This window comes from Mustela erminea, chromosome 17 (assembly GCF_009829155.1).
Source record: "Mustela erminea isolate mMusErm1 chromosome 17, mMusErm1.Pri, whole genome shotgun sequence".
Lineage (NCBI taxonomy): Eukaryota > Metazoa > Chordata > Mammalia > Carnivora > Mustelidae > Mustela > Mustela erminea.
The window spans coordinates 52249681-52271481 of NC_045630.1; the positions used below are offsets into that span (position 1 = coordinate 52249681).

The window sequence follows — 21801 nt, forward strand, 5'->3', positions numbered from 1 at the left end:
TCTTAACTTTCAAAATGAACACAAATCTTTCACTGAAATTTCTCCAATGTCTGGAAGTAAATTTAATTTTTACTCTTAATGTAATCATCGGTAGCCATTCTTCAGGTGGTTATAACATTATTTTAGATTGATAACTCATAAGATTTTTAAGCTTATTATAAAAGGAATGTGAAGATATTATTCTATATAGGTCACTTTCTTCAAATAAGACTATGTCTGAATTACTTTCATGTAATATAAGTCAATATAAAAACAACAAACTAAACAATGTTCAGAATAAAAGTTAACACTATTAATTAAAAACAAAACAAAACAAAACAAAACAAATCAAAGGTAAATAATCCAAAAGCTGATTATTTTTGAAAAAAGACCACAAAATAGACAAAAATTTTATATTAAAAGCAGAGAGATTGAAAAGGAAAGGAATGGAGTGAGAAATAAAACATAAGCGTAAATAGAGAAGAGACAAATGAGTCTAAGAATACAAACTTACCAATGGGTAAGTGCTGAGGAAATGTATGGTTTCTTAATAAAAGTGTGTATAGACAAGAAAGGAACAGAACTTTGAGACCAATGCAGGGAGAGACACTTAAGATGTAAACTAAACATGTATTTTAAAAAAGATTCTGAATAGCATAATATATAGAGAAGTTGAATCCTTATGTTGTACACCTGAAGCTAATGTAACATTATACATCAACTGTATTAAAATTATTACTTTTGTTTTAAAAAGACTCTGAATATAGCTGGTTTTCTCAATGTTGTATCTACATTTGAAAGAATAAAATTTATCACTTGGGATGGGAGGATCAGGTTCTCCTGCTTTACCATCAGTTCAGAGTTGGGCCAGTCAGTTGGATGCCAAGCATTTGTGTCTCATCTGCCACTGAAAACTTGGGGGGCAGCACCGCACTGCAGGACGTGAGAGTCTATGATCCCAAATGGCCACTGAAGTGACCTGATAAGACAATGAAAGAAGACAATGGAATTAACCACCTATGGAGTATACTTAATTCCCCTCACTTTTGTGTTGCACCAAGAAAGAGTTTCTCTAGGAAGCTCTTGGGGAGAAGTCTTTAAGCGTCCAGTAAAATTTTCCAGAGTAGTCTGTTCAGTTTTTTGTAGGCCTGTTTTAAACCAGTAGCTATATGGTGATGCTTCATTTCCATTGCATCTCACTTTCCTCACTCCTGTTCTTTTCTTCCCACTGTTATTGCCTTTTATGTGCACCTCCTAAATAAAATATCCATTCTTTGATTCTTTTTTTCAGGCTCCATTACATAGAGGACTCAGGGTAAGTTTTCAGGGATATAAACAATTTTAGAAAAGGAAATGATAAAGATAATTTAATGCATTTAAACTCATAATCTCAAACTTTTCATTTAACACTATAGACTATTCAATAACCAAGAATACCCAAAAAAATGAATGAAAAGAGACTTGCATCATCTGTATAAACCACTGTAATCAAATCATTATTATATTGTTTTAGTACAGGTATAAAAATACTATTAATAATCTAGGAATATATATATGTATGTATGTTTATATGTGAATATGCGACAAAGGTGGAATTTTATGTAAATGAAATAAGATATTTTGGTTGAGAAATGCAATGGTATTGTTGAATGCCAATGAAGAATAAAATCAACATAAAGTTAATTCACAGTATAATTTTAAATGAATAACAAAATGACAAGGTATTAATTTTAACAGTTACTAAATAGGAAATTACATGTACAGTTTGGGGTTAAGGAAGGCCTTCCTATCTTATAAACAACAAAAAGCAAAAAAATAGTTATATTTTGCCATATTAAACATTAAGTTTTTGAGACAGAAAACAAGAAAAAACCCAACTCAAAGAGCTAATATTTACAAAAGGAAAATGTTAAAGCTAAAATGAAAACATTTTGAAAGTTTGACTAAGGATATAAACAAATTACAGATACAATACTTATTGGCAATACATGTATGAAAATAATCTTCAGTTTACTGGTAGCCAATGAAATATAAAGTTTTCTAAAATATATGCACCCATTAATTGGCTGATATTAAGAGAATTATGATTAAAGGTAATAAGCAAATCAACCAATATTATCTCTCAGTTTTTGATAAGTGTTAAGATGAAGAACAAGTCACGGTAAGAGTACAAGTGATGGGGGAGAGAAAAGAGGGCTTTTTTTGTCTTTATTCTTACACAATGTAGTTTTACCAAACTTATCAAACATAAGGTTAACTAATGAAACATTTCTTCACTCATTTCCTGAACATTTACCGTGCTTAAACAGCACTCCTTTAGTAAAAGGCCAAATTACTCCTGCTTTTTACCAGGAAAGAAGTAGGGTTCTTTATTTTTCTGTAGGTCAAATGCATCACCATTATAATTTAGGTTACTAAAAAAAAAAAAAAAGAAAAAAAGTCAGATACGTACCTGAGGGTGAATCCTTCATACTGAGGACAGTAAATATAAAAATCGAAGGCCCTGAAGTGTCAGCAAGCTTCATGATTTCCAAGGAGACCAGTGTGATGGGAGTAGATCATGCACCTGAGAACTGAGATGAGAGAAGACAGAAGCAGGGCAGTGTGGAAATGTGGGATATGGAGGGACTTCCAGGGTCAGCCCTTGGGGCATTTTGAACAAAGGAATAACAAGGTGTGGCTTGTGTTTATTAAGTGAAAAAAGCAAGTGACAAAGCAAAGTATAAAAGATACTGCTATATTTATATAAAAATGTATAAGAAAAATAATTGGAATCCTTCCAAATTTATATGTTTGTATAAGCAAGGAGAAAAGGAATGGAAGGACCCATACCCAGCAGGCTACCATATTGTCACAGGTCTGTGGGGATGGTGGGTTGGGATAGAAAATGTCTTTGCCAGTTTTCATAGTATTATTTATTACAGTGAGATTATATTATTTTTGTAACTTTAGAATAATCAAAATGGATGAGTTTGAAGAAAGTTTAAATACTCTCATCCACAATTATAGTTGAATAATAAATATATTAAGACACAACATATTAAAAAAGATAATTCAGAATTTTGGCTGTAATTTGAAAGAATAACAGTGAAATTATTTTTACCACTAAAAAATAAACAATTAGATTTGTACTTCAAGTACTTATATAATGCTAATTACAGTGTACCGTCTTTTAGGAATCATATACTTACTCTCTAAATATCAACTTCATCATGTTTAGAAATTCACATTTGCAAATGTGTCTAAGAGATCATACTAACATTTTGTGCTCTGTGACTTGACATTTACACATAGTATTCTTTGCTTTACCATCAGTAAAATGAGAACGATATTCATCTGTCTCATGGGATTGGTATAAGGATTAATTAGATAATGTTTATAAAATGTTTTGAAGATTAAAAGTGCTAAGTATTATTATGTTTATTACTGCACTACTGACTCATCTGTGTTCCTAAAGGACTTAATCTATTAGTTGGCTAGCAATCAACATTTCAAATCATCAAACCACTGAAAATAGCTTCAAATCCTTAGCAGACTGAGCCTAAAATAGTTTCCTTTGAAATTGTCTCACTAAATAACAAGAAGTCCTTTTAGTATATTTCACCCAATTTAATACCATCTCTCTCTAATATTATTCAATCAGATCTCAATTACCCTAAAATATTTCTCCAGTGATTAATCCATTTTTATCTAACAAATATTGCTTTAGCATAATGCCTATAGAGAATGATCAGAACATTTCAGAGGATTTACAAGGAAATCTGTGAATCTTAAAGTTATTATTTAATAAAACAATGTGTTTATTTATATTTACTATTGAGATATTTTAGGTAAGATCTTCAAGCTATAATTTAGACAGAAACCTTGTCTCCATTACTAATGATTACCATATGTCCCCAGATACCTCTCTCATTTGTTCCCATATTCAGTCAAATATATATATTATCTTCATTCTATTCCAGTCATTCTTTCCTAGTTGTTGGCTTTAGGCGATATTTTAGAGCCTACATTAGTGGCAAGAAGCTGTACAAATTTTGGAAAGAACAGTACACAAACTGTAAAAATAATGACATAGACAATATTAAGTATTCACCCATCTTATATAAGCACATAGGCTGAAACTTATAATACAGTTATATCAGCTGAAAATAAAATAGTATGTCAAAAATAAATCCAGATTGAAGATACTTTGGAATGTTTTCCTAAAATAACATAGATTTATTATAATTTCATGTTAACATCCACCACATTTCTGCTATTCTTCTTAATATAGCATCCATTTTCTGGGCATCCATATTCATTACAAATGAATATATAATTTATATTCTATTTTAATATTTCTATTTGAGTTACCAAATTTTACAATTAAAAATATTGTTGAAGAAAAGGCAAAATAAGTCAGTCAGAGATCAGCAAATACCATATGATTTCATTCATGTGGAACTTAAGAGACAAAACAAATAAGCAGAGGGAATAAAGAGAGAGAGAGAAAGAGAGAGAAACCAAGAAATAGACTCTGAATTTTAGAGAACAAATACATGGTTACCAGAGGAGAGGTGGGTTATGTAGGTAATGGAGAATAAGGAGTGCACTTGTCCTGACGAGATCCGGGTGTTGTGTGGAAGTATTGAATGATTATATTGTGTACCTGATACTAATATTATGCTGTATGTTAACTAACTGAAGTTTAAATAATAATTGTTTAAAGTGATAAAGATACTGATGCTGTCTGCGATAGTACTATCTTTCTATTAACTCGTAACTTTTTCATACATTTAATTTAAAGTTATGCTAAAGTTGAGAGCACATAGGTAACACATGTATTTGTTAAAGGAATATTTGCTCATCAGTAAATATCATTTCTTCTCTTATGTGGTGTTGCACTATCGTATTTGTTTAATAAAGTTTATAAAACTACTATTAATACACTTGGGATACTACATACTTTACTTTGACAGTATGCAGTAAATAAATATACAACATACTTTTTACAAAGACAATATCTGTTAATAGAATCTAGGTCTATAATGGCATATATATATGCCATTATATATAACTATATTAACTATATATAGTTGGATTCAAGAATTCACACCTTGTTTATGTTAACTGAAAGTTTTATGGATATTGATTGTTAAATTTCTATGACAGAAAGTGAAAGTGACTAGCATATGATATTATAAAATATTTGGATATCACTATTAGGATGCATATCACAAAGACTTATAAACAGAATAGGACATGTTATTTAGGGGATTGTTGTAATAGGCTCTTATAGATTTTAATAAGCTCTACAGCTATATTTTATTATTTTCTCTAAGTGAGTTTACAGCATTAGAAAAGTTTGGGAACATTGTATTTAAAGCATAGTGTTAACAGAGTGGTGTTAGGCTATAAAAAATCTATTAGAGATTCACTTAGAGTATGTTCAGGAGAAAGGACAGAGTTTGGAAAACACCAACATTTAAGGAAAAAGAATAGTAGGGAAAAAGAACAATAAAGGAGAATGAGAAATAAGGGCCACTAAAATGCTGTAAAATTAGGTGCCACAAAGATGCAAGAAAGGAAAGCAATTTGAGGAAATGGGTACTGGCTAACAGTGCCTAATGGTCTAGAAAAGAGCAGTCACATAATCTATAAACAAATCTTTAAACAAAACATAATTCGCAATTTTAGCAGTCAACAATTTTGAAGTGAGGAAAGAGAGAAAATAAGCCGCTACTGCCAAAGGAAAAGGAAAAAGAAGGAAATAGACTAAAGAATAAATTATAGATGGGGAAGTAGAGACAGTAAGTACCAACCACTTCTCAAAAGGATGTCAGTGAAGAGGTGAGATGAGGTAGTGTGGTCATGGATGTGAAAGACTGAATGTGATGGCTTATTGACTTGACTGCGCCAAGGAATGTCCATATCTGGTTAAATAAACATTATTTTGAGAGTGTGTATGTGAGGGTGTTTCTGGAACAGATTAACAATTGGATTGGTGAACTGAGTAAAGCAAATGGCTTTCCCAATCGGCACGGACATCATCTAATCCATTGAGGACCTGAATAGAACAAAAATAAAAAGGTAAACTGAATTCTCTCTGCATGACTACATGAGCTGGAAAATTTGTCTGACACAAGCCCTCCTGGTCCTCGGGTCTTCAAACTCTGACTAGAACCTACATCATTTTATCTTTGATTCTCAGGTGTATTTAAAATATACCACTGATCGGGTTCTCTGCTTGGCAGGGAGCCTGCTTCCTCCTCTCTCTCTCTCTCTCTCTCTGCCTGCCTCTCTGCCTACTTGTGATCTCTCTCTGTCGAATGAATAAATAAAATCTTTTAAAAAAATAAAATAAAATATACCACTGATACTCCTGGGTCTCTGATGGCAGACCATGGGGCTTAACCTTCATAATTGCATGAGTCAACACCTTATAATAAATCATATATACATACTGCTGGTTCTGTTCCCTAGTATAGATTTTGGTATTAAGAGTAGGTCTAGAGAAACAGAGTTTTAAGGGTGAGTTTTCCAATTAGTTCTGGGTTTCTGGAATTAGCTCTCCAATTTGATTAGATTTAAAGACACAAATGATTTTATTTATAGTAGCAAAGAGCATTGACAGTTCATAGTGTCCATGATATGACCCAGCAAAAGAGATATGTAAATATCTGCATTATTACTCCTAAACAACAGTATAAAAAGCAAGGAGCTGGGTGACAGTAAATATGATACTTTGGAACATTTTTTGGAAAACTTACAAATATCATAAGCTTGGCTGCTTCCACCCAATGTCACTGGATGAAGTGATGAATGAAAAGAATGAACTCAGGGATTTAAATTCCAAGCTCAAGCCTGTGTCCTTGAAGTAGACCCTTATCTCTTGCAGATGCAAAGATGAGATTGATGAAAATCAACACAGAATTTCATCCTATGACTGGCTGAACTACAGAGCAGGTTAAACTCTCAGTCTCACAAGATGTCTATTGTTGAAATGAGGGCATCTGGGACTCCTGGGTGGCTCAGTGGATTAAAGCCTCTGCCTTCAGCTCAGGTCATGATCTTAGGGTCCTGGGATCGAGCCCTGCATCAGGCTCTCGGTTCAGCGGGGAGCTTGCTTCTTCCTCTCTCTCTGCCTGCCTCTCTGCCAACTTGTGATCTATCTGTCAAATAAATAAATAAGTAAATAAAATCTTAAAAAAAGGAAAGAAAGAAATGAGGGCATTTATTAGGGAAGAATGGGATCCTACAATTTGAAGTGGAGAGACTCTGATGAATCTAGGGATGTGGAGCTCTTAAATTCTGATCATTTTTTCTTTTCTTCCTTCCTTCCCTCCTTCCTTTCTCTCTACCTCCCTTCCTTCCTTCCTTCTTTCCTTCCCTCCCTTATTTTTTGGATTAGAAGATTTTAATATGTTAGTTTCCTCATGTTGATTTACAGATTCAACTTAAAAAAAGAAAAAAAAGGTTTTTTTTTAAAAGTAGGTTCCTCACTCACTATGGGATTTAAGCTCAAGATCAAAGTCAGCATGACTTTGAGATCAAAGTCAACATGCTCTACCAACTAAGCCAGCCATGCCCTCAATTTTGTTTTGGTTTTCTTTTTGGCATTAGGAGAGGTCTCCCCCCGGCCAATGGAAGTAGATTCCATACCCCCAGTGGTATCAGGCTTTTCTGTCTACAGTAGTGTAAGACTTTTCATTTCTGTATAATAAGATTAATCGTATATTCTGCATTTTTTTGATAGAATGGTAAAGACTTCCACTGAGGCAGTGACTTGTGACTAATGCTGACTCTTCTTAGTACCATCCACACTTGTACTCTTTGTTTCTGACCTATAACTAGACTGTAGTCCCAGCAGCCCTTAAAGTGAGATACAACATATGACCCATAGGAGATATATTACACTCCAAAAGAACTACTTGAGTATTCTAATTTATATCAACATAAATCTTGGGAACATATGTGGAAATGCATAATAAGGAGGTGGGATAATGTTAGAACAAACATAATTAAGTTGACCCTTGAACTAACAGGGGTTAGGTGTGCTGATCTCAAACACAGTCAAAAATTGGCATATAATTTTGACTTTCCCAAAACATAACATAAACAGTCGATTAGCAATATATATTGCAATATATATTTTGTATTTTATAAAATTAAGATATAAAATATGATGTATAATATAAAATACAATATTATTAATACAATATATATTAGATACAATATAGTAAGCAGGGGAAAATGTTTTTATGAAAATCATAAGGAAGGAAAAATACATTTGTAGTGCTGTACTGATTTGATCAAAAAATCCATGTATAAGTAGACAGTTCAAATATGTGTTATTCAGGGGTCAACTATAGATAGGTAGATGATCAATAGATGGATGTGTGTGTGTGTGTAAATGTCTTTGTGTTCTTTTATCTCTTTTTCCTTTAATGTAGCATAGAATGTGTTGACTTTATATCATGTTTATGTATTGTTAATTTTACATGACAGTATTTAACTTATGGGCTATCAAGGAAAAAACACTCAAGCGAGACAGGGAAACTGAAGGGACCCCATTAAAAAAGCCTTTATTTTTTTTTTTTTCCTTTGCTCTTTTTCAGACTTCTATTCTTCTCTGCTTCTACACGTGGTCTGTCTATGAAGGTGTTTCCTCAAGAGATTAACTTTGGATTGGTGAACCAAATAAGGTAGATGTTCCTTTCCAAGGTGGGTTGCCTGAATAAAACAGAAAGGTAAAGGAAAAGACAATTCTCTCTTTGCTTAACTGAGTAAGTCTAAGCATTGTTATTCTGTGGTAAGTACTCCTGGCTCTCAGATCATCAACATAGGCCACTCACTAGCTTTCTTGATGTCCAGTTTGTAGATAACATATCATGGGATTTCTCGGCCTCATAATCATGGGATGACAAGGTAATGTTTTTTTTTTTTTCTGGAGAATCCTGACTAATAATATTTAAGTTTTGAGAGTGGCTTTAGAAGATGAGAATTTTAAGAATAAGTTTTCCAGACTAGTTCTGGGGCTTCTTTGGAATTGGCTTTCTAATACATCTCCTGTAATCTTTGTTTCTCTGGAGAACCCTATTACACTGAGGAAAGTGGGAGTTTAGTCATTGAGTCTGGGGAGAGCAGAAAACTGAGTTCAGAGCCTTGAGGGCCCATTCCTGTGGTTATGAAGACACCCTACAGGACTGATAACTGGTCTTGTATTAGAATGAAAGATAGAATCAAGAACAGTGTCTTTAAAGGACGATAAAGGGAGAAACCACTGCCGTACCAAAGAAAGGCAGGCAAATTTCTATTCCAGTTATATGAGCCTCAAAATGAACATTTACTACTAAAGGAAAGTTGTGAGCTACAAGAATATGTACCATATCTACTAACCCTAGAACTTATAAAGTTGTTTGGAGAGAAAAAAAAAATCAGTTAATATTTAAAAAGACCAGAGAAGCAGTGTCCTCAAAAGACTGACATACTTAGAACAATGAAATTAAGGAAACATTTTATAGGTAAGTTGAAAAAGCCAAAGATTTTTTTGGTTAGTTCATTGCTTGATGGTTACTTGACCTCCAGTCTTATTTCATATGGAGTAGGGATTCAGTGTGTGCAACAGAAAGGTTGATAAGCATGCAATCATCATAAGAAAGTATGGTTGATATAAAATAATGCTAGCCAATTTTTTTGTGGATGCTATACAAGTATGAGAAAACCAAGAGAAGTTAAGTCATCTTTGTCCATAATAATTTTAAAGATGAGGCAAAATATGGTTCTTAACTCAGATTAATAAGCTGAGGAAGGGTTTTTCAAATAAAATAGCCAAGAAATATGGGGGGGGGGGCAGAAAGGAAGGCAAAGAGTCAATAAGAATAAGAACTTTATTTTATTAAGTATGTTATTAATAAGCTCTAGTTTAACAAATTAGGAATCAAGGCGATTGGTTCTTTTTCTAGCTGATTAGTCTTCTGGGCTAACTAGTTCTCTATTGTCAGTGTTGGCAATGAAGTCATAATTCCTAAGGATCAAATGAAACTGATTACATCTTAAATGTTATTAATATAGCATCAAGAAAAAAACAATAGTCTTGTATATTCTCTTCCCCACAAATGTGGCTCATGTTTCCATAAGCCACTGGATGCTTAGCATGAAATTCAGAAGGGCTGAAAGTATAAAATGAAAATAATACTGAATATAATTGGAGTTAAATTTGATATGACTGAGAAATAACAAAATTATACAACTTAACTAGAAATGATCAAGTTTTTGTGTCATTGTGCATCAGACAGAATGTATCAGATGTACAAAAGATATAAAGTGAATTCAATTATGAAAAAATGTTTGATTTTTTCCTAAGAATATTTTATATACTAAAGAAGTTCTATTTCTTTAGAACTAATTCTAAATAGGTTTATTATTATTATAGGTTCAATAAATACATTTATTTGGTTTGCTTTTTAAAGGTGTATAAGTGAAATATATGAGGCCAAATAAAAGATTTTTTTAAGGCATCTGAGCTTCTAATTGCAAAACCTCTAGTTTATAATTCCACCAAAATTCATATAGAGAAGCAACAATTACAAAATTGATAAGAAATTTGGGAGAAGGGTCAATTAGAATTAGCTATGGCAAAACAGCCCTATTTCAGAACTTAAAAAAAAAAAAAAAAAAAGAAAGAAAGAGGAATACCAGGGAGGGTAGGCTTCATGTTTTACTGCAACCGATCATCTTAGAGGTGTTTAGCACTTTTCCCTAGGATTCTTACTTTCGTGTAATTTATTGTGCTTTGTGTTATATAATTCATAACCATAATCATTTCCCATTTTTTTTTGTATAAAATATAATCTGATGTTTATATTTTACTCAATAAAGATCTACTTATATTAATCTACACTTACTTGTACTGCAAATTTCCTATGATCTCCTTAGTTGTGTGTTATTATCAAATATGTATTACCATATAACTTAAGTCCCTACCAGACACAGAAGTACTGCTATGACATTTGCAATAAAATCCATTTATTCATTCCCCAATTTCTTAAGTATAAAAATAACCTTAAGATTTATGAATAAACAAAATGAAATTGGGTTATTTTCCCTTATTTTTTCCAGAAGAATACAAAACTAACCACTTAGAAACAGCATGTGAGCTAGCTTATCATATAGCTCAAATTTGTGCTATTTTTTTTTTTAACACTGCTTCAAACCCTCATCATTTCTGAAGATTTCAAGCTACGAGTGACCAAAATTGCTGGATCAGTTTTTTGAATGATCCTTAGCTGGTAATCATGCAGATTATCAAAGAATGGAAGACGGAAGAGCCACTAAATTTAGACAGACCAGTCCACAATTTTAGAACTCATGTTGGAACCTGTAATCTGAGTCAAGTCTCTGTACTTGTTCATTTTGTTCCAACATTCACCACATTTCACACACCAGAGGAAACAGAGGTTGCTTGTATACTTTGTGTTTCTTTCTTTCATTTTTGTTTTGTTTTGTTTTTTGGTAAACAAGAGTTCTTACAGTTCTGTATTTCAATGACTTGGAGAAAGTACTGAAGAGACAATAAAGTTCTTTCATTTTGGAGAGGTAAAATTCCAGAAACCCCATCAGTTAACACATTCACATACTCTCATCACATTCAACATCACGGCGGATATTTGTTCTTCTACATAGTGGCAGGAATCTGTTATACCTAGAAGCACACATGCCAAAGCCTATAAGGAAATAGCCCTGTGCTCTGATAGTGCAAACAAAGTCAAAAAGGGTGGGTGGGATTGAATCTGTGAATTTTAACAATTCTCTGCCTGTGTCACATGTCAAAAACTGAGCATGAAAACAATCAAGTTGTGTTTTCACAACCAGCCCAGTTATCGCTGCTGCAACTGGGCTGATTATAGTTACTGCGGTCCAATTTTAATGGCCATTAATGACCTGATAGTTATTTTGTGACCTGAAAAATGTCACTTAGCATATATTGTTGAAATCGAGCTATGAATACTTTATTTTATATCAAAATGTCTGCATGTGTTTTATTTATAAATATGTTTAGATGGTATTAGATCCTGAATTTTTTTTCCTTTCTTTTTCTGTTTTTGGGGGCAGGGTAGTGGGGGCCCATTTGGGTTCCAAACACGAGTCTAAGGACTTTAATTTTTCCTCCAATGACAGGAATCTGTTCCTTTTTAGAATATAATATAAATAAAAATTTATGTCCTATCACGGCAGTACAAGGGAGCCACCCCAGAAATCAGATGAGAAAAGAAGGAAACAGAAAGATTTAGGAACCTGCAAACTCCATAACCAGTTCTGATCAAAAATAAGCACTTTGCAATTGAGAATAGATTGAATTTAGACTTGCAATTTGAAAACTTAGAACGGGTAACAATGATGAAGTTGAAATCTGAATGATCTGTAATTTGTGGAGAATTCCCTTTGCCCTCAAAGACCAACTTCTTCTTTGAGACTGTCCATCTTTCAGTCTTCTGACTTCTCAAGCCAAGAGAGTACACAGTGCATCCTGTTGCTGTCCACCGCCGATACAATGGTGTACGCACTCCTGATTCACCAGCCAAGGCTTCACACTAAAGCTTCTCTCAACACATGCCTTACCTCCCTGATTCAATCCCCCTTAGCCCTATCTCTGTTGGTTCTCTGTCCTGCTGTAGATTTAAGTAAGAAGCAACTAAACTCTTCTACACTACTGTATTTTCTCAAAGTGTCCCATGAATTCATTCTTGTAGGAAATATATCTTATGGTATATTATGGAAATTAATATTTTATATTTTAAAAGAAATTCTAGTTACCTCTATGTACCCTTGAAAACTGCATAAAAATGCTAGAGTCCACAATTTTTGTAAAATTGCACAGAGAAGGATGCTAGGAGCCATTACTGCAGTATCATATGTGTGATGTATGTTTATTCTACATTAGAATGTGTAGAAAACACAGAGAATGAAAACAAAATCAGTACTGGGACTGACTGGAGGTAAGGTAGGATACTATGAAGGGAAATGCAAATAAAGAAATGTCACTGTGAACGTATTCAAGGACTTTATATAAAACTCTATAAGTAAAGTGGATGATTAAAAAGATTCAAGCAGAGAGATGTCATGATTGTGTTGTTACTTAAGTGGTTCAAAAAAGCAAAAACAAAAACAAAAACAAACCCAAGCGTTTTACTGAACCACGTTTAGAAATGTGCAGGAAAACAGAATAATAATCAAAAGTATGTCACAATATGAGTAAGCCTGGAAATCATCACTTGGTGGAAATAATTTTAATTTGTTTTGAGCTTTGTTAAAGATGGCACATATTCTCTATCAAGTACATTTATATTTTATATATGTATATTTTAATATAGCATATTACCTGATTATCTCACAAATATACAATATGGACACATATCATTATGATCTCATAGTTTCCTTTCTTTTTAAAGATATTTAATTATTTGAAATCAATACCTAACCCACTGAGTCACCCAGGCGCCCTCATAAGTACTCTTTTAAAAGAATAGTGCTGCTTCTCAGTTATTATCCAAAATATGTGTTACTAATTGAATTAAATTATTCAATACCTGTATTATTCTACTTGTATAAAATTATTTCTACTGTCAAGTTATAAACAATGAAATGCCATATTTTCTCTACTTTAATGCCATACTTGCAGTCATAGTATTATGCTAGATGCTATGTTTAAGCTCAAGAAATTATTGTAGTAAACATGAAAAGCAGCCAGCTGCTTATAAAGGAATTTCAGTTTTGGTCCATGCCTATTAAGTTGACTGAAATATCTAGTCTTCACCAACAATAATGACTTTTCAAGTAGATACATAATATAACTCCATCTAAATGTGTAAGTAGTTTTTACATAAATGATCTCATTACCTATTTTAATCATCCTGTTCAATTGCCACAGTAAATTCCAGGTACCACAGGAGAAATAACCTTTATGCTACTTGAGGCCAACCCTTCCACATGTAATTTGAAATCCAATATCTCTTATGGTAGGGAAATACCCTTTGTGGTTTCACTGCTTGTTACACTTTGGGTTTTTCTCATTACTATATGAAGATATTTACTTCATCAATTACAATAGTTGATCTCTCTGGCTGTAGAATTGGACTGCTTCTATTTGAACCAATTTTCTAAGTATCACCTAAGTTACTTCAGCTTGGCTAATTAAAGTCCCTATACCTTAGTTTCCTCCTCTGTTAAGCTGGGAGAACAACCTACCACCACAAGATTTTGCCTGGATTAAGTGAATGAATATAAAATGCATTTTGAAAATGCATGACAGATAGTAAATATTTTTTAAAAATTGAGTGTTACTATTTTTAAATTATTATTTCCATTTTTTAAAGATTTTATTCATTTATTTGACACAGAGAGAGACAGCGAGAGAGGGAACAGAAGCAGGGGGAGTGGGAGAGGGAGAAGCAGGTTGCCTATGGAGCTGGGAGTCTGATGTGCGGCTTGATGCCAGGACCCTGGGATCATGACCTGAGCCGAAGGCAGCCGCTTAACGACTAAGCCACCCAGGTGCCCTTATTTCCTTAATTATCACTTAATTAAAATTTTTCTTAAAAGTAAGTTTTTTAAATTATTAGTTTTTACTTACCATTTCTAGTTATCAATCTGATATTTGGTCTTTCTTAATGCTAATTTTGTAATAATTCCAAACTTCAAGAAGAGTGTCAAGTTTATTACTGAGAACACTTATGAATCCATTACTCAGATTTACCAATTGTTAATATTTTGCTACATTTACTTTAACATGTGTTCCCACTCTTTTATAACACACACACACATACAACCCTGAACATTTTTTACCAACTTATACATGATCACACACTCTATTTATAATTGGTATGAATGGAATAAAATTGACTTTTTTATTCCTGCCTTTGCCCACTGAAAGAGACTTGGAACAATTATTCTTCAGTAACAATGAGCACATCCCAGTCCTTCATAAAACCATAAAGTCAGCAATCTCCCATGCCTTACCTCAATCCATAGATATATATTTTTATATTTTATTCATTTATTTATTTAGGGAGAGAATGAGAATGCACAACCAGAAGTAAGGGGAAGGGACAGAGTGGAGGGAGAGGAGAGAGAATCTCAAGCAGACCCCAAGCTAAGCATGGAGCCCCACCAAGGGCCAGACCTCAAGACCCTGAGATCATGACCTGAACTGAAACAAACCAAGAGTCAGTCACTTAACCAAATGAATTAACCAGGCACCATCTCCACACCCCTTTCCATATTTTTATCTTCTTTTTTCTATATAGCATATACATAAATTATCTGATGAATAAGCTATGAACTATGTGTACATAAATATTATTAAAATATGTTAATATATGTTGAAATCATGAATATATACTGATATTTCTAATTGTTATCTAACACCACAGAATCCATTCTTGCCTTTTATCATTTGAAAAATTATTCAAGTTCAATTATTCAAACTAAAAAAAAAATATGTTTTTATTCCCTTCTTATATTGAGAGGATTCTGGCTCCCAACACCATCAGTATATTTACTCACTAGCATCGTCTTACAATATTGCCTGAATGAGTGCAGCATTCGTACACCCAAAATATTCTGAAAAACAAACTATTAAATAGAATTTAATAATTGTTTGATTGGTTAAGATTGTTTATTTTTTCTCTTTCCACTGAGAACATAAAATCAAAGTGTTGGGTTCAAATTTACTTGAACTGGACATTCTTTTTTTTTATACTTTTTATTTTGAAATAATTATACACTCACAGGAAGTTATAAAAATAGTACACAGATTCCTGTGAGGTCTTCACACAGTTTCTCTCAAAAACATTATCTTGCATAACCAAAAAACTCACATTGGCGCAACACTATTAACTGGTCAACAGGCCTTAACCAGATTTCATCAGTTTTCACATGTATTCATTGTACACTTTCACTTGTAATGCAATAACAATGTGACATCTATCCTTACGTGCAATTAATTCCTCTGCAGAAGGTCATTCCTACTTCTCTGGGTAGGGAGAGATGCAATGGTTGGAAACTTTTCAATCAATATTTGACCAATGTTTATGTGATATTCAATAATCTTTACAACTTCCTCCTTGTGATCCTGGTTTTCTTTAGTTTCTGAGACACTGCTCAGAAAACAGACACAGTATCTGTTCCACAGTGCTTTTCTAAGATTCTCTTCTTTACTCCAGAATGTCAGGATTTCTGCAGTTTACATCTGTATTCTCTCTCTCTCTTTTTTCTTTCCTTACTCTTCTGCCACAAAATAAAAACCGAGTACATGAAGACTGAGTAAATGGATTGAAAAGTTTGCTTTTGTGAAACACTATTTTGTCATATTTACAATTGCAGTTTAAGTTTTCTAATAGATGTTTCAAACTCCAGCAATTAACCATCCTAATATTAAATTCAGTCTTCAAAAATCGAGAGATGAAGAAACTAATGTAGGTTGAAAGAGATTTTTCCCTACAATTCTTCCTTTAATTCTGAGCTTTGTTCATAGAAACTTGATTATAGAGCAGTCTAAAATGATTTGAATTCTCTCAACATCACTGTATTATTAAAGCTCCTGTTATTCTGATTAAATAAAAGCATTGGTTTCCAAGCATCATCCAACTGAATTCTGTCTTATTTCATTTATTGTACAACAGAAAGGAAGCTGGATAATAGGGGGAAAAAAAAGCAAAGTGAAGAGCTAGGAATTAATAAAAAAGAGAGACCAGAAGGCATCTTCATGATTTAGTTCAGAGTTGGAATCATTTTGTAATCTACAAACTAAATTCTGCTCTCACAATATGTGCTAAACTATGTGATTATGTAAGAATTTAGAGCAGTCACTAGGTATCTGTTACCTACTTCTAGCAATATTATTACATCTTAAATATTAGAATGTTATTTATAGAATTGAAAAGTAGAAGTGATCTATTACTGATGTGAAATAAACTATTCATGCTTATTTACTAAGATATTAGAATTAAGTGCTTACTAAATATTATAGTTTTAATAAAATAGTCTGTTTTATAAAGTGTATTGTTTGCTTCACAAATATGGAAGGAAACCATTTTATATAGTCATTCAAGGGAAAATCAAATCTACATGTTGAAAACTGATTATTCATTCCACATAATGGAGAACAACGGAATATGAGTTGGAAGACTTTATGCAGTTATGGACATGCAGAGTGAGGTATTAAATATAAGGTCCTTATTAATTATAAGGTTTAAAAAAGTGAACAATAAAAGTATATAACATAAACAAATATGAATTCTGATAATTAAATATGAAAATATGTTAGAGGTTTAAATAACTAAAAATAAAGAGGGCTTTTTAGCCCCAAATTTCCAAATAAAAGGGACCTTGAAAAATTTACAATAGAAAACAAATTTTGGTAAAGCTCTCTGTAGAAAAGGAATGGTCGCTATGCATTCTGTTCTGTAACATACTTGTTTTTTAATATGAATTAGCTTATATACATTGGGTAAATAGGAGAATGATACTAGTAAACACAGGCTTGTTTATATGCATTCTTCCCAGCAGATTAATGTTTTGCAGCTATTGTTAAAAAATACTGAAAATCCCACAGAAGCACCTTTCTTTGGTCAAGAAGTGGATAGTTGCTATTGTTTTTATTAAGGCTCTGATCATAAGGTACTGGGTTCTGAGTGATTGACAGCTCTATTATTCCCATAGCCCTTTTATTTCTAAGGTATGATTTTTGTACAAGAGGGTTTTCAGGAACCCATATATAACAGAAACTCCTGTACCATCTTACGATTGTCATATAGGTAGGATGAAGAATTTAAAAATATCCACAATGTCAAAACATAAATATTTCAAATTACAAGTTTACTACTAATTTAGTAGCAAGTAGGTAATATCAGAAATTATCATGGACTTCTAGAACTTAGGCAAAACAGAAAAGTTCTTTTTTTTTTTAAGATTTTATTTAGTTATTTGACAGAGAGGGAGATCACAAGTAGGCAGACAGAGGGGGAGCAGGCTTCCTACTGAGCAGAGATCCCCACGTGGGGCTCAATTCCAGGACCCTAAGATTATGACCTGCACCAAGGGCAGAGGATTAACCCAATGAGCCATCCAGGTTTCCTGTTCTTTCTTTGAACTGTAACATTCCAGCCTGCTAAATAAATTATAAATTCTCTAAGAGCAGTATCTGTATGTTTTCTTTCTTCCTGTCCCAGGATATTTCCTTTCATTCTATACATTAAATACTCAATAGGTGCTTGTTGTTGTTAGATCAAATATCAGTTCACTTATTATGAAAAAACATACTATTACCCTTTATGGAAAGTTATGTAATAAAAACGGTCATATTCAGTCTATAACCCAATAATCCTATACCTATGGATTTTCCTTAGGGAAAAAAAAGTGACCAGAATTTAAAAGTACATATAAAATATAAAATAAGTGACCAGAATTTAAAAGTACATATTAAATATAAAATATATTAATTTACAAATTAATTGTAAATATATTCAAGTGTGTAGTAAGTTGCTATATATAAAATGAACAAACAACACTAACAATTTTATAAAATAATATTAAGGGGGAAACACAGTATATCAAATGGTATCATGATGACAAATGGTGGTGTTTGGTGTTTAGGAAAAAAATGTCAAAGTAGTATGCAAAAATTAACAAGTTTTATATGGTAGGGTTGTTTTAATTTATTCCACATTTTTATCTTTTTTATTTCATATTTTAAATAATTTAAAAATAAAATGCTAAAATGACTTTAAGTTGCAAAAGTTGACATTTTGTTATCTTTGGCAAGAGTCTGTTCTTTAAAAGATTTTTTAAATCTAAAATAAAAAATGTAATAAACTATATTTGACATTATGCTAGCTATGTGGGAAGTAACCAAATAGAGATAGATCTAGAAAAATGAGAGATAATTCTGTATAGTTATGATGTTTTTAATACCCTCTGGTTAATGTACTCTATATTGTTAATCTATACCTATTACTTATAATGATAATTATCAATATACATATGTTCTTGTGAGCTTTTTTCTGTGTTTTCATGAATAATTTGTAAGGCACCATATGACTATAGGATTATTTTAATTATTATAACAATATACTTTGTGGATCAACGTCTTAAGTGAGACATGACCTTAATTTATAAGCAAGCACTATAATTATTTTCTTATATGTGATATTTTGGAAATGCTATTTTTTTAAAGATTTTATTTATTTATTTGACAGAGAGAGAGATCACAAGTAGGCAGAGAGGCAGGCAGAGAAAGAGGAGGAAGCAGGCTCCCCACTGAGCAGAGAGCCTGATGTGACACTCGATTTCAGGACCCTGAGATCATGACCCAAGCTGAAGGCAGAGGCTTAACCCACTGAGCCACACAGGCACCCCGGAAATGCTATTTTTAAACATTTACTTATCTATTAACTTATTGTGTTGATATAAGTTTTAATAATTCCTCTTCATTCATTGTGTAAAGCACACAAATATACAATTTCTGTATATTACTATTGAATTAAATCATATTGCCGTAAGTTGTCCTTTTCTTCTTTAATAATATTTTATTTTTTATATTAATTTAAATTCTGCTCACTTGATATTAGCATAGGTATACTAGCTTTCTTTTCGTTCATATGTTGAATAGTATATCTTTTTTCTTTATTTTATTTTCCACCTTTTTGAAAATGTGTATTTTAGCTATGTGTCTTGTAAGCAACTTATATTTGAGATTGCCTTCTTTTGATTTATGCATGTCTTATTTTTTAGAAAAATTTATGATGGCTATCACTCTTCCACTCTCTCCTTAGTGGTTATCATGGAAATTACAACATACCTACTTGATTTACCAAGAATTGACATTTTGCTTCTCCCTGGCCAAGGTAAATACCTTAGAATGTGTTAACTATTCATTCGCCTCACAGTTTATGCATTCTTGTTTTTTTATACATAGACACACATATTCAGAATAAGGTATCATATTTTTTTGTTGTACCTACACATATATTTAGGTTCATCTACAATTTTTTTTTTCCATTCTTTTTCCTTTCTATCTGTGTTTTCAAACTTGAATCTGTTGTCATTTTCCTTCTGCCTGTAAGAGACATTTCAGAGTGTCTGCTGGTCAAACATTCATTTAATTTATGTTTGAAGCATATCTTCAAGTATATATATATATATATTTATACATATATATGTATCTAAGTTGAATATTTTCACGTGTTGTCAGTGACCATGTGTTTCTGGTTTAGGAGTTTAATCAGATTCTCTCTGTGTCTCTCTGTGTCTGTTTCTCTCTCTCCTTCTCTTAATCTCTTTCTCCCTCGGCCCTTTTGTTTTTTGGTAGACCCCATGTTTTACCCCCAAGAATTTAAAGGACATAAAAATCCCTGGGTAGCTTCTCATTTTCTCATCTGCCCAAAGTTCCAGAATTGGCAGATGTTCTTACAGAAAAAGAAGCTCTGAATTCTAGAATGACCTCTAGGTGTTCTGTTCTGTTTTGTTTTCCATTTTTTTGTTTATTGTCCCTATAACTTGTACAACTTTGTTTGCTCCCAGATGTCCTCAATAGATGATTATTACTTTTTACTCGGGTTTTCTACTTATTTTCAGTGGAAGCATTGGTTTCAATTATCTAGTCTTCCTTTGGTGAAAGAGATCCTTTGCTACTTGCAATAGTACCTTACTAAGATTCAGCCATCTTGCTGAAGGTAGATGGGGTTCATTAATTTTCACCATAGAGTTTTCTGCTACTTATTTTTCAGCTGTTCTTGCAGAAAGCTTTTAAAATATTTGCAGTTGCAAAGAGTGTACTCTGAATATTTTTGTGGATGTTCTGGTGCACGTGGGCAAAAATTGATTTTGTATATAAAGCTTACTCTGGGTGTCTATGTGGTTCTTTCCTCCAGAAAGATTTTCTTAGCTATTTCTAACAGTCAGAATGTGCTTCCAACTAAGAGATGTTTATAGGACTCAAATGGGAGTTTCAGGCTCAGATTCTCCACATTAGGGTTCTAAACTTTAAAAATCTCATAGCAGTGCTCCATGTCTCAGGGAAATACAGTGCCTTTGGATTTCTGCAGTTCCGGAATTCTCACCTTTACTCTGACCCTCTGCTGCCCTGACTCCCCCCACCCACTTACATCTCATTTTCCCAGGTTTTCAGGCTTGATATTTATGCATCCTTCCCAGCTCGGTCCTGCTTTTGCTTCCAATCATGGAAGCCTATCCCTTGATCACAAAGCCCTGACTCTGACCCCCCCAAGCCATAGCTTGTGTTTGTTTACTTGTTCATTTGCTTGTTTGTAGGGTGGTCCTTAGAGACTTCTATTACCTTTATTATGACCTGAAAACTATGTCCATTTCAGGTATGGCTGTTATAGAATAGAATAATTCCTTAGATTTCCCATTCTGTCATAAAATTCCAAAGAACTTTCACAACTAAGTATGCATAATCCTTACAAAGATCCATTTTATACATACATTATGTTATCTAGTACTCATCTCTTGATTCTGGAGCACATTAAGTGTTGAGGATTAGGCCACACAATTGGTAAATGAAGAAGTGTTTTTTGAACCTGATTCTTCTGACGCCTATAACTCTGCTCCTTCCACTTCATAAATACTGTGGTTCCAAAATAATTCTCACCTATTAAGTTCTTCAAATGTAATTTTTAAAAATGAGTTATACTGCAGAGGTCAATAAACTCAATGACTTAAGGGACCCCTGGGTGGCTCAGTGGGTTAAAGTCTCTGCCTTCAGCTCGGGTCATGGTCTCAGGGTCTTGGGATGGAGCCCTGCATCGGGGCTTCCTCTCTCTC

At 32.9% G+C, this 21801-nt stretch overlaps 1 long non-coding RNA gene across 1 annotated transcript in view; it reads right to left on the minus strand.

Annotated features, from left to right (window-relative positions):
- Positions 1–789: 789 nt before the first annotated feature.
- The window catches only part of LOC116576596, a 39625-nt gene continuing 18613 nt past the window's right edge, over positions 790–21801 (minus strand). Inside the window, exons 3-4 of the long non-coding RNA XR_004280217.1 lie at positions 2432–2552; positions 790–958 (exon numbers count right to left, since the gene is read on the minus strand). This is a non-coding gene — a long non-coding RNA (uncharacterized LOC116576596). The remainder of the gene's footprint in view (positions 959–2431; positions 2553–21801) is intronic.